Source organism: Silene latifolia, chromosome 11 (assembly GCF_048544455.1).
Source record: "Silene latifolia isolate original U9 population chromosome 11, ASM4854445v1, whole genome shotgun sequence".
Taxonomy (NCBI): domain Eukaryota; kingdom Viridiplantae; phylum Streptophyta; class Magnoliopsida; order Caryophyllales; family Caryophyllaceae; genus Silene; species Silene latifolia.
Genome location: NC_133536.1, coordinates 85,619,022 through 85,636,854, shown reverse-complemented (window position 1 = coordinate 85,636,854; position 17,833 = coordinate 85,619,022). Strand labels below are relative to the sequence as shown.

Genomic DNA, 17,833 nt, shown 5'->3' with positions numbered 1-17,833 from the left:
ATTTTAATTAATAATTAATAATTTATATTTATAAGAAGTGAATAAATAATAATAAGTTGTGTCGTAAAAAGAAAATAAAAACAAAATAAACAAATAAACAAATAAGATGGACCGGGTTGGACCGTGTGGGTGACGGGTTGGAGGTGTTTGAGGGAAGGTGGTATGTGGTTTGGTGTTATCTATGTTCTAAGATATTTTCATTATTTTAAAATTAAAAGCACTTTCCTAGAACCTTCAAACTACATCAACCAACTAATATAAATACCTACCCTATTCCTTACCATCATATTTATTCTACTTCAAAAACTGATACATAATTGTGAGGAGAGTTTTCTGAGACAACCCTAAGGAGGAATTTTCATCTCGCGCAAATTAATTGTGGTAAGTTATCTTATCGTCTCACATCAATTATTTACGTTTCGACCTTGACCCATACCTTGACCGTGGTCGTTGACCACAGTGATCGTGGGGATGTTGACGGACGGGTTGACCACCGTCGGGTCAACCGTGACATGGGGGAACGTTTGTGACAATTTTTAGGGATTGTTTTCGGTAATTTACATCTTAAATTCATTAATAAGATTAGTTAATAATTATACATAATTTAATTGATTGTTTAGGTGGTGGATTTGTGGAAGAAGCTTTTTGATTTATTTTGATTGCTTGTGAAGATTTTCTAAAGGTAGGTTAACTACTCAACTATGTTAATTGGTAATTGATGATGGTTAATGATGGATTTGTTGTAATTGTTGTCTTAAACATATCGTCGTAATTCTGGTCTTGAGCATATTGTGATAATTGTTGTCTCATAATCATATTGTTATCATTGTTGGTTGGTTCTCTATTATTGGCTGGAATTGTGAAAGAGAATTGGCAATGCTTTGAGATTATTTGGTCGGTCAGGCACAAGGACGTGGAAGAGCCGTGGTCCTGTACGGTTTTGGTCGGCCAGGCACGGCGGTGTTCGGAGGTTGCCGTGGATACACCGTGTGGTGTCGATTTCTGTGGTTTCGGTTGTGGTGCATCGTGGCACACGGTTGAGCCGTGTGTGTGTGTGACGGTCTTGGCTTGTATTTCTTTACCGTACCTTATTGCAGGTTGTTGTATTATTACTGTTGTTTAGTTATCCTACTTAACCTTGTGGTTGACTGTGTATTCGTGAACATCTATGATGAACCGAATGTTGGGGAGCAGTTTGATTTCAGGTTAGCTTGTGAGAAGTGCTGGATGCTTAAAGGGGGAGCTTGAGACGGGATTATCACTTGAGTCTAGAGATCACTTTTTATTATTCAGACACTAGTTATTTTATTTCCGATGCAGTTGTTTTAAAAACGTACTTTGTAATAAGTATTTATCTCGTTGGTACCTTGTAATAAAAGTCTTTTGAGGCCCTTTAGTTTTATATCGTCTTAAAGTACTTGGTATTGTTTGTCTTTTATACTTACTACCTCAGGCGACTGAGATGGTGACACCTTTATTTATTTGGGAATGTCTTGTTAAAGGCTCTTAAATAAATGGGTGATGTATCACTTTTATATATACTTATATAACTGCTTTCATGTTGTTTTGATACCGTTTTCGTGCCTATTATATCATTTATATGCCTTTTATAGTGAAATGTCGATACTGCCGCTACTTTATGTTTTAATGCAGAAATGACGCATTACAAGGTGAATCAAGTTAAGATGAGCATTGCGGTTATGGCATAATGGAATACACGAGGCATGGCACGAGAAACGAGGAGACTTGAAGATAAGAAGAGAAGCTAAGACGAATATAGAGCTGAGGACTTGATTCCTCGATTGAGTAACAATGGGCTCGATCGAGTAAGAATCCTCGATCGAGTAGCCATAGGCTTGATCGAGGATCCTTATGTTTAGTTAATTTTCGTATTTTCCTAAAACACGTCTTATTTGTATTATATATTCTAAACTCGTGAGAACAATTATGTTACGCTTTTTATTACTTTTCGTACGACAAAAAAATACTCTAAGCTTGCATACTTTGGATCTTTAATCTTTCCTCATTATTAATTATTATGGTATTAAATCGTGCTTCATAATTTATTGTTCAAGTTTATGCTTTTAATTCATTATTATTGTTTTATGTCTTCAATCATGCTTTCATCTAATACTATCGTTGTGAATCAATTTACTATAAGTAGCTAAATCGTTCATCTAGGATGAAGGAGATCTAGGTTGATTAGAAAGGGGATTATTAATTGATTGTTAGTAATATCGTATAAACTATCATTTGATTATTGTTCTTCTTCTAATTATATGATTTAAGGCATGAGTCTATAATTAGTGTAGCGAATTAATACTTTCATCGACTGAGTTAGAATTAATATAGGCTGTGATAATCAGATAGATTGTGTTTAATTATAGCGATTGCATGTTAAACTGAATCTAAAGGGCATAATAGAATTAATCAATCTTGTGACATTAGATAGTTTGATTGACCTAACAATTGATTAAGATACACCCCATATAATTGACCTAGTGAACCGGAATCCTAGACTTCTTTAATATTATTATTAATCATCTTTTAATTCACTTGCTATTAGTTGTTAGAAAACAAACAAACAAAACCCCCAGGAAATTGTTACTTTAAGACACTTTAAATATTAACAAACTGAATATTACCGCCTCCCTGTGGATTCGATACCTTTCTTGCCACTACCTATTTTGTTAGTACTGAGATACGATTAGTTTGATTTAGGTGATACGATTTTAGCCTTATCAATGGGGGTGTTACAAAGTGGTATCAGAGAGAACGTTCCTAAGGCCTTAACAAATGAATTTAATAAACTTAAGAGGAGTATAATAAAACGAACCCGAGGTAGAAATTATTTAGGAGCCCTCTTCTAGGTTAGGGAGACTTCCTTGATCTGACCCTTGAGCCGTTCACCTCGAGGAAGGTTAAGGAGAGAGAATGGTAGTTAGTTTGGATGCTTTACCTTAAAGGTCTAATTGTGTCCTGAAGTTGTGAAAGGCACTAATCTTATTTGCAAGATGAGAACATAAGGTAAGAAATTTTGAGATGGATGAAGGTAATAGGCGTGTGGCCTATGTGACGGTTGTGTGGTGGTTGAAAATTGTTTTGAGCTTGTTTTAACTCGTAACATGAAACACGCATGAAAATTTTGGTGGCTTGTCATCAGTGGCATAAATGGGAGAAATATGAATCATGAATTGTTGCATCTTTATATGAATTGGCTGTATATGCGTAAATTACATGTTTAGTAAAATTTCATGTGTAGAGATATGCGGTATGTGTTGCCCTGAACCTTTAGGCATAGAATTATGAGATCGCATGAATTAAAGACTAAACATGTATCAAGAGTAATTAATTTGGGGGAAAAGAAGGAGGAAGCCGTGAGAGCCGCGGGTGCCGTGATTCACAGGTGGTTGGTCGGGCAAAACCAGCTTGACCAATCACACATTCTTTTGTATGCAGAAATTTTATCTTCTACCTTATACCACACACTTCCTTAGAACGAAAACTTACGTTTCTTCTTTATTCTTATTAGAACCCAAATGGCACCAAAGAGAGCTACATCCACAGCTATATCACAGAAAGAGATTGACAGGCTCATTGCAACCAATCATGCGTTGACTGCTACGTTGAAATCGAAGACTGCGACGATGGATTCTGCTAAGATGATTGCTCCCATTGCTCGTCATAATCCGATGAAGTACGATGGACTTGGTGAACCGTCACTGCTGGGATATTGGTGTAGGGAGTTCGACAACCTCTTCGAATTATTGGACTGTCCCGAGGAGATGCAAGTAGATCAAGCAGCTCACTACTTGAGAGGAAAGGCCGGATTGTGGTGGAATCGTAGTAAGGCAGTGATTAGGGAGGCGTGGAAGGAGAGTGATGAACCTTTTGTCTCATGGAAGGGTTTTAAGGATACCTTGAGGGGCACGTTTGCACCAGAACATGTTAGGAGTAGGACGAGGTCAGAGTTTGATGCATTTAATATAACAGAGGGGATGACAATAGAAGACTATCAAAACAGATTTATGGAATTAGCTGAGTATGTGCCGGACTTAAATTATGGGGATGAGGTGTTGGCTTTGAGGTTTGAGAGGGGTTTAACTACGCGTATCAACAAGAGGCTTGCAGCTGGAGAGCCAAGTACGGTAGAGGAAGTATATCAAAGAGCGGGACATGCTGAGAGAATTGCTGACATGGTGAAGGAAGAGAAGAAAGACAAGGGTGAAAAGAGAAAGGTAGAGACCACTAGTGAAGGAGCTTGTAATACCCCGTAATTTAGTGAAGTTTATATAACTAATTTACGTAATTCAAGTAATTAATTAAAGGGATTTATATTTGATAATTGAAAATAAGACGGGATAAATATAATAATAAAATAAAGAAAGACGGAATTGGAGTTGGGTCGTGTGCTATAGGGCTTGGGTCGGCCATGTATGTTGCGTAAATTAATAGAGTAATTGTCGGGATCGAGTAATTACAATAATAATAATAGTATATAATAATACTAATAATAATCGTATTTGTATAATGATAATAATAGTAATAATAATAATAATATAATAATAATTACATATTTCCTAATTGCTTCCTTATACCATATGACCTACCTATATAAATAGACTTTATTCATCATAAAACACAAATAATTCACATAAGAGAAAAGAGAAGGAAGAACTAGCTAAGAGATTGTCACAAGGTAATTTTCTAATCGTCTCATAACATACTCACCTTAAGATTGATTTAACTAATTAATTAGACCGCCGTTGACTGACCCGAGACCATGACCATGACCGGGAAACACCAGGGATGGACCGGACCTCCGTTTGACCACCATTGACCGGCATGGGAAGGGTTGTTACTGAGGTTTTACGTGGTTGTTTGGTGGTGTTGTACCGTTGGTACAACTCGGATTTTACCCTTGCCATGCCTATTGTTAGACATGGACCTGGGTTGGGTGGCTTCTAGGTGGCTAGTCGATCATGGTGGGTGGTCGTGGGTGGTCAAGGGTGGTGTTTGGTACGGTGGTTGGCCGGAATTATGAGCTAGGGCAGAATTGTTGTTTAAGCTCGATGGAACCATTTAATACTCGTTGCCTTAACTTGAGTATGGTGGGGATGGAAGCTCGTGGTGTAGTCGACCTCAAGGGTGACGTCGTGGTGGCCGTAGGTGGTGGTTTGTGATGGTGGTGGTCGGAAAAGCGTGAAACAGGGGAGGGGGGTATTGTTATTGTTGTTGTCGGTTTTGGGAGGTTGTAGTGGTGATGTAGGTGGGTCGAGTGGAAGGTGGGAGCACCCCTGGAACCACCGTGGGTCAGCGATGACAATGGTGGTGGCTAGAGGTGGTGAGGTTTGGTGTAGATGATGGTGTCGGGTTGAGATGTATGCGAGTTGAAGGGAGTTGCTATTGGTGTCGTGTTGATTAGGGCTTGGTGGCGGCAGTCGTGTGAGGTAGTGTTGGTGGTGTTTGGAGCGTGGTTGGGCAACAGGTGGTGGTGGTGGCTCGTGGTGGAGGCAGGAGGATGAGGTGTTGGTGTTGTTAGACGGGTGGAAACACGGGTTTGTGGGTGTTGGTTGTACCATGTGTAGTTGGGTTGGTAGGGGTGTTTGTTGAGACGTATTGGATATTATAATTTTAGTAGGGGATTTAAGACGGGTTTAATAATTAATAATTAATATAATAATATAATTAACATAAGTTTATAAATTATTAAGCGAGGATAATGAATTAATAATAATGGAATAATTATTTTATATAGGTGACAGAATTGGTTGAACGGATTTATTGAAGAATAATACTTCTAGTAGATTGATTTTATTCGGATTGCGCTATTTGAAGTGCTTGCTTTCGAGGTAGGAATATCCTACTCAACCTTGTGTTATGTTTTTGTATGACTAAGTTATGTTTTATAAAGAATTGTGGCTAAGCGTATTATATTAAATGTCGTGATGGATGTCACTGTTATTTATACCACTGCGATCATTATTGATAAGTCATACGAGTATTGTGATGAGTTGTGCATAGCATGAGAGATGCTACTGCCAGTTATGCATAGCAAGAGAGTTGTTACTGCCAGATGTGCATAGTACGGAGGGTACTACTGCCAGTTGAGCATGGTATGAGAGTACCACTGCCAGTTACACAGATGTGCATAGTATTAATCACTTTATTTATTTCCGCTGTGAGTTGTATCTTATTTTATATTAAGTTTAAATTGGTTCAGTTGTAAAATATGTATTCGCTAAGTTTTAATTTAAAGTACTTTGGTGAGTTGGACTTTGTTATTCACTACCTCGGGAAATTGAGACGGTAACGCTCTCATTTACTTGGGATGTCTAGCTAAAGGCTCCTAAATAAATGGGAGTGTTACAAAGTGGTATCTGAACAAAACGATTCTCAGGCCTAAGCAATGAATAATAATGAACATAGGATGTGTCTAATAAAATGAACCCCGGGTAGAAACTGTTAGGAGCCCCTCTTAGTGCAGTTAAGAAGCGCGCCTTAACTCGTACCATGGCCCTCTCAGTTTTGAAACGGTTACCTTGAGATAAATTTTTGAGTGGGTAATTAAAATGGAGTCGTGTTAATTCTTTTTAGAGTCATTTGTTTGCCTTAAGATGAATATTGTTAATCTTGTTACAGGATGCGGAGTGAGGTACGTATTATGTGATGTATGAATGGCCTAAAAGCTGTGTGGAATGGGAGTATATTGGAGGTTGCTTCCAATTGAATATTTTTATGAAATATATGGTGAATTGGATGATAAATGGGTGAATATACGTGGGAGTTCAAATGCTATTTATAAGTGAAAGTTTTGAATGTGACTCTTGGTGTAGTATATGAAGTAGAGCTAATATGTATAGTGATATGTGGATTATGTCAATTTATGTGTTGCCCGAAAGCCATGTTTATCTAGTTATGTTGCGTACTTGTTCTTTTGTTTAAGGTGAGTCGGTTACGGGGACGTAACCTTAATTTTAAGGGGGGTAGGATTGTAATATTGCACTTGGTTAATTTCTCAGATTTTTACCCTTATTTGTTTTGACTTTCAGTTATTGCCTAATTATAATCTGTGAATGAAAATTTTATTGGTGATAGCCCTGTGTGTTATATTCGTTTATCGCTGGTTTCATGCTTATACGATTTACGGTTTAGGAGTAATAAATATTTTAGTGGACAGTGATCATGAAGTTTTTGTGCAATTATGTTTTCGACCAACAATTTTGCAAAATTTCTCATTTAAATTTTTACTTATAATTTTCGTATAATTCTAACTCTACTGTTTAAAAGACTTGTATATGTTTGCAAATTGATAAGCCACGTTCTAAATTATTGTTTTGATATTTAATGATGATTTTTGCAAGATGACCCAAGTTCATAATGAATTGCTGATCAGTTTCTGTTTGGACCAATTGAGTTGTAAAAATCATTATAAAATGGTTATTTGAGATTTGGACTTAATTCTTTTTCTCATGTTTTGAAAACTTTTTATATTTTCTAAAGAGTATAAAATTTCAAGAACAAGTTAAACGGTTTTTTATTAGTGATTTTTAAAAGTTACAGCTTGTCTACTAGCTTTTGAAATGCCTAATTTCATGATAAAAGCTTAATCAAAATTGTTTTATAAGTGATGAACCTTGTTGATGTGTCTTAATAAGTATGTTTACATGATGTGAATGATATACTCATTAATTATATGTTTGATATGCGGTAAAAAAAGTTATATTTGGTAATTCTGCTGTATCGATTGAGTTGGTATTTCAATTAGATGACATGTTACTAGAATACGTGGGTGATTCGTGTAGATACCTCATTTATACACCTCCCGCCAACCACCCAGTGATGATTGAGCCCCATGTCTGATACGCAGAACGATTTATGATAGTCTGTAAGTTCATCGAGAAGTGATAGTTCATACACTCGAGTCAACCCCTGAGTAGTCATCTACGCACCGATACGGTCGTTTTGACAGTAATTAGAGTTCATTTGGAGTCCCGGTCAAAAACCGCTTCATTTTCTAAAAACCGTTTAAATGCCGAGTCGGAATATTCCGGAGTGTTCTAGAATTCTCTAGATGTTTATTCCTAATTAAAATTAATATTTTAAGTAAATATCTTCCGTAATATTGTGTTTCATGGAATAAGGAAGTATAGATCTACCGAAATTCCATAATAAAACGCGGAAATCTTTCTTGCTGAGGAGGAAACCTTTGGGGAAATGACGTAGCAGATGTTGCGCCTCTTCCAAGGGCCGCAGTGGTTGCTGCGCCTCTTCTCCATCCCTTCTTTCGCACTTTTTAGAATATTTCTGTGATTTGTTTCCAAATCCGTGTCATTCCTAAACTCTTCCATATGTTTAGTATAAATAGAAGCCTTCGACCTCATATTTGGCACGCGAGTGTTCCCCCCCTCTCTCTCTCTCTCTCTCTCTCTCTCTCTCTCTCTTTGCATTCTAGACTACGCAATTGCCTTTCGACGCCTACGTGCTTGATCAATCGACCACGTAAGCTCAGATCATTCTGAGTCCCAGTCGCGTTGCATAGACCGACCAACTTGACCAACTCAACTTTTAATCAACCTAATTAATCTACTAAATCCTCTAACGAGGGCACTTTCCACGCATATTCGAGTCGACCAATCACTAAAACGATAATTTTAGTCAATCTCGTTTCGTCAAACATGTAAGTCTGAGAGTGTAAATCCCATTTCATTATTGTACTTTTATTTTGTATTAATTAATGTAGATCTATATCAAGAGCACGTTCAAAAACCGATTTAAAATCTATCTTTTAAAGCCGTATTTATAAAACAACGGAAGTCAGACGTCGAGAAGAAACGCAGCAGCAGCTGCGCCTCTTCCAGAGGTTGCTTGCTGCTCCTGCTCTTCTTCTTCTTCCTCAATTTCCTGTAATTTTTTTTTTTTTTTCCTTTTCTTTCGTTCTTTTTGTTATTTCAGTACATAAATCATATTTCTAACAAATTCCTTTTAATTACAATGCTTAATTCGTCCTTAATCCCGAGTAATTCAATACTTGCGGGTTTTCGCCATTTTAATTTAAATCGATTCTTCGGGGTTTCGACTTGTTCATGTCAAGGTTCTGGAATCCTAATTTGATACATAAGTTTTCTTCCGAATGTTATTTGTCCAGTTTTGTCTCGCTTTGACGTAGCTCCTAATTTCCCGTTTTTTAGCGTGCTCATCAAATAGAGCTTGTAATTTTAATTATTGTAATTCATTTATCGTAATTATTATTATGTATGATTTATTTACTTGGCATTCACATGTAATTAATCTAATTTCCAACTTCGACCAAATTGTTTACTAAAACACGTGTTAACCAACATAGTCTAATTTCACATGCTAGGATTAGTATATGTTTGTTGCGTTGCATGCATTATATCGACGACATATCAAGTATGAACGATTTCCCTAATCATTAGTAGAGGCCGCTATCGAGGCGGGCGGGATTAGGTGTTCGAATTAAAGGATTTCCTAATACGTACCCTCACCCCTTACTCCAGCTATCGCTGGACATCCGTGTCCATTGGCATCTCGAGAGTCATTCTAGGCATAGAAAGCTAAGGGTAACGAGTTCTTAGTGTTCATGTTATTACTTTGTGTCTTGACATGGCATGAGGTATTCGAACGGTTTCCAATTTTTCCATAATAAATTGGTGGCGACTCCACAAATGCAGGCTTATTCAACCTTTCATCGGTTTCAATGCCTCACAAATCGGTAACGGCCCATGACGTGCTTTGCCAAACCAAGGTTCCGTGGGAGAAGTACCGCCGCCTCAATAATAGACGAATGCGCGAGTGGTTCATGTCCACAGTTTGGCGACTCCGATGGGGATGATACACTTATGTGTTACCCAGGGTGAAACTTGAACAAGGTTAGGGAATAGTTTATACGAGACAGTTGTCTCTTTTCATTACTCGACCTTCTTCGGTCGTTTTATTTGGTCTTCCTAGGCCCTAAACTAACCCATTCGACCAATCGTCCCGTCCGAACGGTTCAAGTTCCTATCTGGGCCTAAAGATGGATAGCGATTGTCGTCAACCATACTACGATACATACTCATGTTTGTATCGAGAGCTTTCACTACTCGAGGAAATGGACTAGGAACCGACGTTACTCATGTTTGGCACGGACCTCTCCACAGACTAGGGTTTGATTGCTTGGTATGGCAACACACCTTTCTAAGCCAAAACCCTTTAAATGCACTTAGCATACCATTATAATGCCCATATGTATGTTTGTATCATATACATGATCACCATTTGTAAACAAAATCATGACGAAATTTTGTAAAATAAAATCCATTTCAAAATGTAAACATTTTAAAAAAATGGCCTAAAACAGCACCAAATAAGCCGAAACTCAGTCTAAATGTTGAGTCAAACTTCGGGCCTCAAACCCATTTCAAAACTCACTTCGAGTCAGCACTCCTACAACTACACTACAGTTGTCTAGGACAAAACATTTCAAAATTTGTCATTTTAAATCACACTTGACACAGTGACACACACCCACTTCACGAGTCGAGTCTTTTTTGAGTAAGTGTGCAAAAATGGTCGATCATGTTTTGATTCGTCGTCAATTTCTTATCCTCAGTCCAAAATGGTGGGAACTAGTCAAGGAAGCGTTAATGGTTGATGTGAACAACCCGCAAATGGTAATGATCAAACCCTAGTTGCACTCCTTCATCTCCAGACAAGCCAAGACCAAGCTTATGATCTCCTTAACCTTATCGAAGGCCGTATTGTCGCTGTAGAAGCTAAACTTCCTCCTGCAGCGGGTCCCATTCCCAACGTGCTCATGCACGATGGTCTTCCACCCTTTGAACAGCCAGAAGTCAATTTTACACCAGGTCCTACTGAAGCTGAAAAGCGACTCTAGTATTTGGAGGAGCAACTAATTAATGTATCTCAAGGGAGATGACATCTATAGGGGAAACAGTCGCAAATATGAGGTAGTAAATGCTCAACTGCCAACTAACTTCAACATGACCGACATCCCGAAGTCTAAGGGGCATGAAAACCCTTTGAACCATATTCATGCATTCAAAGATTATATGTCTATCAAAGGCATTAAGCCAACGATGTTCTTAAGGATCTTTCCTTCATCTCTTGATACTATTCCTAAGCAATGGTTCTACTCCTTTGATCACAAGAAAATTGCTACATGGGACGATGCTGCAATTGAGTTCACCAAACAGTACGCAGATAACGCTTAAATAAGTCAATATGCGCACTCTAGAGGTTCTTACCCAAAATGAGAAAGAAGGTTTCACCGACTTCCTAAGCAGGTGGAGAAAGACTAGCACGCAACTCGTCGAACGCCCAGACGAAGCTACTCTTGTTGAGAAGTTGATGGACAACTTAAGGTCAATCTATGCGAACCATCTAAGGTACCAAAACATAAAGTCTTTCAAAGACTTAACTGTACTAGGAACAAGAATTGAAGACGACATCTGTAAAGGATTCTTGTCCAAAACGATAGGTCGCGGGTATGAAGGCACAACGAGTCGTTCTTATGGCTCCATTTGCAAGACCGACGAGGTCAACCTTGTCGAATCGTCTACTAAGAAGAATAACCCGCAGCGGAAGTTCACCAACGTTGGCGACTCGTACTCCAATGCTCTAAAAAGACTGATGAAACAAGGCAAACTCCAACCCATAGGACCTCCACCTGACCTAGAGAAGAAGTTTAGGTTCTGGGATGAAAATGCCTACTGCGAGTACCGTAGAGGCAAAGGGCATGATACAGAGAATTGTTTCAAATTGAAGCATGCCATTCAGAATATGATTGAAGATGGGCGCTTACCAATACCTCCTGCAAGCAAGCCTAGCAATACTCAGAATCCTCTTGGAATTTTGATGATCACAGATAAGAAATCCACCTTGGATTGTTCACACCTCATTTCTCCAGCTGAAGATGAGGTCAATGCACTAGAAAATGAGGAGAGTTATTCCACCATCTCCCCTACTATCGCTGATTTTGTCGCATGGGCAAAGGGTGTAAGTAGACAAGTTTCAAAGCTAGAAGCTACAATAGCATCCCTACGCAATCCAAGCACTATAACTAGAGGAGACATGCCAGTGGTTCCAATCTTATCTCAAGGATCCACTATGCAAGAACTGATCGTAGTAACCGATAATTTAGTCGAGCAAATAATCAGCCTAGAGGCTGAAATCATAAGCTTGAGAGAGCTCAGTATCGTCAATGGAATATGGGCGGATGACGATGAAGACGTTTACCTCAAAGAACATCCTCTAGTCCAAGCTAGTGAAGATCAAGATGTATACCACCTTACTCGCTCGGGACGTCCATACCAAAATGTCACTCAAAAACAAACGAGTGGTCCCGTTGCTAATGGTCCAACTACTAACAGCAATGTCGTCACACCAAATAATGGCGAAGATACATCTGTTGACCACTTATTGAAACAACTTCAAAAGACAAAGGCTGATCTTTCGGTCTGGCAACTAGTTGAAAGTTCATTTCCACATCGCCAGGCTTTACTGCAAGCATTGGCTAATTTGAACGTAGCACACGACTCTACACCTAATGACGTCGTCAACCTAGTCTTCCAAGACTCAGTCAAGCTAAGTAACCCAGTTACTTTCTCAGATGAGGACTTGCCTCCCTTTGGCATCACTCATAACCTCGCTCTATACATCACAGTCATATGCTTGAAGAAAAACGTACCAATAACTTTGGTGGATTATGGCTCCGCAGTCAATGTCATACCACTAAAGGCAGCATACAAGTTAGGCATGAAAGAATCAGACTGGACTCCTACTAACCAAGGCGTTCGGGCATACGATGGAACGCGACGTAAAGTAGTGGGGCTAATTAACCTTACTATAGCCACTGGGCCAATCGAGCGAAAGGTTAATTTTCAGATAGTGGACATCGAGGCATCCTTTAATATACTTCTAGGTAGCCCTGCATTCACGCTTCCAAAGCAGTGACATCCACCTTACACCAAAAGATCATGATCCCTCTAGATGGCAAGGTCGTAACGATCATTTCATCACCTATCAAGGCCGTAATAGAGAAAATGTCAAGCAAGTTACAGATCCAGTGTACGATCTTGGAGGATTTCAAATCATAAACCTTATATAGAGCGAGCTTGCTCCCTTGTACTTCAACCCATACTCCAACTTAGTGGTCAACCACATACTCAAATCCCATGGATACTTCCAAGGAATGCCACTAAACCCTATCAGAGAGAGTACCTTTATACCCTTCAAGGAAGGTAACTCCCAAAAGATACCACTAGGCTTGGGATACAAGCCCACGAAGGCCGAAACCTTCGAAATGCTTACTGAAGTTCAGAATCGCAAAAGTAAAGGAGTCCAAATGCAACCCTACCTCCCTACACTAAATGGGTACTTCGTCAGGGAAGGAGATTGTGAATGTTTTCATGGATTTCCCAAACCTTGGTGGTACAGAGGCAATCAACTAGCTGGAATCGAGGTCTTCCATGATTGCTACTTCATTCCTCCAGAAACGGTTCCTACCGTCAAAACTCGTCAGACACCTTGTCTCGACGAACAGGCTGTTAGCCTTCTATTTGGAGAGGATTGATTCGTCAAGGCAGCACAAGATGAGATCATTACCATGATACTTCAAGACGACCATTTTAACCCTGCAGCACTGATCACTGACACCGGCTCAAATCAGCAGAAAGGATGGAGAAAGTCGATCAAATGAACTAACAATCGAGGAAAACTCTTCAAGGTCACTACTGGAGAAGGAGAGTTGTTCAAAGGAGAGCCTGAAGATGATGAATTTGAGTCAGAGTCGAAATCATAGCCGGAGTCAAAACCTAAATCTAGAGAAGTCACTAGAGAGTCTCCTCATGTCGTCACTCCCCGCCCTTTTGTTCCTCCTAACATAGTATCGCCTAGTAACAATAGCTTGGGGAATGTCCCAGCAACTGTCCCTTTGCCGCCACTGACTACTGCGCATATGGCTTCTTTGTTTCAGCTATTTTCAAACATTAATATGAATAAATCTGATTCTGCTTACTCCTTGTGTTATTCTGAATGCAATTCTGTTTACGATGATAATGAGGATGATCCTTACCCAGACTCAATCGAATTACCTCCCTATGTAATTAAATAAATACTAGAAGAGGGGGAAGGGGCACCAGTTATAGAAAACAACGAACCTATCAACGTAGGAACGAAATTAGAACCCCAAGAACTTAGGTTATGGACGACCCTAGACCTAACTTAAAGGGCCAGTTTCATCGACATCCTACACGAGTTCAAAGACGTCTTTGCTTGGTCTTACAAGGACATGCTAGGGATCGACAAGGATATTGCAGAACATCGCATTACAATTAAGCCAGGTTTCAAACCTGTAAACCAGAAGCTTCGTCAGATGAGGATAGAGTGGCCTTTTAAGATTAAAGAAGAAGTCGATAAGCAATTCAAAGCCGGATTCATCAAAGTTTTCGAGTATTCAGACTGGGTGGCTAATATAGCCCCCATACCCAAAAAGGATGGGCGAATCCGGGTTTATGTTGATTTCAGAGACTTGAACAAAGTGAGTCCTAAAGACGACTTCCCTCTACCAAACATCGATATATTGGTAGATAATACAGCGGATCACGCGTTGTTATTCTTCATGGACGGGTATACAGGGTATAACCAAATCAAAATGGCCAGTGAAGATATGCACAAGACAGCCTTTGTCACTCAGTGGGGCACATACTGCTATACTGTTATGCCATTCAGGCTAATCAATGTTGGGGCTAGATACCAACGCGCTGCGACTACTTTGCTACATGACATGATGCGTAAAGAGGTAGGGGTGTACGTGGACGATATGATCATCAAATCTAAGGATAGAAAAGGGCACATCGCTAACCTTCGCAAATTCTTCCTCAGATTGCGCAAATACAACATGAGACTCAATCCTCATAAATGTGCATTCGGAGTAACGTCAGGCAAGCTTCTGGGATTCGTTGTCAGCTAGAGGGGGATAGAAATTGATCCATCCAAGATCAAGGACTTAATAGAGATGCCACAACCCCAAACAGAAAAGGTGGTTAGAGGATTCTTGGGCAAAGTACAGTACAAAAGTCGATTCATATAAAAACTCACTATGATCTACGAACCTATCTTCAAAAAGCTCAAGAAAACAGACCATACCGTGTGAGACGATGACTGTCAAAAGGTATTTGACAGGATAAAGGAGATACTGGCGAAGCGACCAGTGCTAGTGCCTCCCCAACAAGATCAACCTCTAGGTTTATATCTCACAGTTACCGAAACAGCCACGGGGGCTATGCTCGCACAGACTGTTGGAAAAGAAGAAAGAGATTTCAACCACCTTAGTAAGAAGTTCTTGGAGTACGAAAGTAAGTATACACCTCTCGAGAAGACATGCCTCGCTCTTGTGTGGGCAACAAAGAAGCTACGCCATTTCATGCTTAGCTACTCGGTCAAAGTGTATTCTAAAATGGATCCCGTCAAATAACTCTTCGAGAAACCCGTTGTGACACCCTCATTTTTAGCGTAAAATAAACACGTAAAATTCTACAGAAAAACTGACAGGATATGTTTGTAATTGGTTCAACCAGATAAAACCTGTAATTTTAAAAACTTTTCTAAACCAACCACAAACACTTCCAAATGAAGAGTGCCAAAACCTGCAAATACTAACACCCTAATTTACATAACATGCTAAAGTCGCGAGAATAAAGTGATACAAACCAAAGTAAGAGAGGGAGACATATGTCCCTTCAAAATATAAACACAACCAAATGTTTAAAGGTTTACTACAAAATAACCAAACTAAGTCCAAGGTTCTTTTGCTCACTAGCTCGTCTGTGACCCCATCTAATCATCATCAACCTGTCAATCGCATTTTATACAAACACGAAAGCCACAATTCAGGTGGGGAGTATTTTCGAGTCCTCCCGACCACGAAATGTCATATTTAATGTAACATGTAACATAACATGTAAACCACATCACAAATAATCTAGATATCAAATATTCTAACAAGTGAACTCTAAACCGACCAAATTAAACTATCATGTGAAACATATAACAAGCGATAATCAAACTTTATCAATTGTAACCCGCTTGCATCTCACCTATTACAATTCATAAAATCACCATACAAGAAAGGACAATATATCAAAGACAGGACATAAGTTCTTAGTACGGTCAATAGTCACTCAGAACTCGAGTCTATACCACGAGGTAGGGAAGGTAATCGAACCGTATCTTGGCTCGAGGTTCTATCAAAACATGGCCAAGACACAACACAACCCTAGCCTAAAATCTGCGCAGACCTAGACATGCGGATACACACCACCGCACCCAAGACCCATAATTTTTCTAAAACAAAGTGAGTACCCTAAGGAGTCCACCAAAGGGTTGGCTAGTACTTAAGCTGACCACTTACTATCAAAATAAGTAACGAGGTCATGCCCCAACTTGGATATAATCCCACCAAGTCAGGAACACAGAGGCTATCAAGTAGTGAACATATACTCGTCAAAGACTATAATGGCCTATCTGTGATGAAGGCCGAAACACTCACCTAGGACCTAAATAAAACCAATCTAGGTCCCAGCTTGAATACTTTAGCCCGCACCACACAAAACAAGTAGGACACCCAATTAACCAAAAGAGAGGCAAAGAGTCCAAACTTGACAATATTAAAGTTTCCAGGGAATCTAGGGCCGTTTCTACAACATAAGAAACCATTCAAATCAACCAACAACATATGTGAAATAAAAACATAATAAATGGCCTAAACAAGAATAAGGCCAATTATCCAATTAACACAATAATTTCATCCAACCGAATTTTTACCCGCAACCCCACCTGCGGCAGTGCACGGTTCAATCGCTGCTGACCAATCACACAATTGACTGACATCGATTCAGTCAAAGGGACCAAGGCTCAGTTTTCGGCATAATCATCCAAAACATTGCAATTATCGCTATAAAATTCATTTTAAGCCTATTCTTTACAATTTCATATCATAACCTATCCTAACATGTGCAATTACCAATATAAACAAAATTTTACCATCAACATTATATTTACTACTAATATGATTCATTTCAAAAGATTACCCATTTGTTACTTATACTAAATATAACATTAATACACCCGAAACGACAAATAATGCATGAAAAACCGCGAAACAAGCAACGGGCCAACCCGGGCCAACCCCAAGGCAGCCGTGGGCCTGCACGGGCCTCTTGGGCCTCTTTGGGCCTAGTGGGCCGCCACCCCAAACCCTCCATTTCTCCATTTTTGTTCAGTTTAACATCGTCTGAAGCATCAATTAGTCATTCCCAATTCATTCCCATACTAATATGTGAACTTAAACATACAAAAGACAGAATTAGACATGAATTTAACCCATTTTTTCATATGAAGTAAACCACTCAAATAACATGCACAAAATCACACAAAAAGCAAAGAATGTGACATTAATTCGTCGAGTAACTCGAAATATGTTACCTTAAGCTAGAAAAAGGCAATTAACCCTTGAGAAAACCCTAAAAACGGTAGCTACCCATCATCCTCTACTATATAGGAGTCCCCTATATCATCCTCATAATCTTCACCTATTAAAAACAACAAAAACACAACAATAATCACTAAAACCGAAATTATGCCCCAAAATCATCTTAAATCAACATAATGAAAACTGAAATTAAAACATACTAGGTTGTATATCTTGAAGAGAGGATTCCGAAAATATAAATTTTGCGAAAATCGGACTAGAAACGAAGAAATTATGATGAAATTACGATTGTAAGATTATTATTAGTTTTTTTTTTGA

The 17,833-nt window shown here is 39.1% G+C and overlaps 2 long non-coding RNA genes across 2 annotated transcripts; one reads left to right on the top strand and one right to left on the bottom strand.

Annotated features, from left to right (window-relative positions):
* Positions 1-321: 321 nt before the first annotated feature.
* Positions 322-1,812, top strand: LOC141614961 (uncharacterized). Its single transcript, XR_012529504.1, has 3 exons — positions 322-381; positions 621-682; positions 1,654-1,812. It is a non-coding gene; the product is annotated as an uncharacterized LOC141614961 (long non-coding RNA).
* Positions 1,813-15,655: 13,843 nt separating this feature from the next.
* On the bottom strand, positions 15,656-17,607 carry LOC141614960 (uncharacterized). The gene is made up of 2 exons (XR_012529503.1): positions 17,509-17,607; positions 15,656-15,876 (listed from the first exon to the last, which is right to left on the bottom strand). It is a non-coding gene; the product is annotated as an uncharacterized LOC141614960 (long non-coding RNA).
* Between the last annotated feature and the right edge of the window lie 226 nt (positions 17,608-17,833).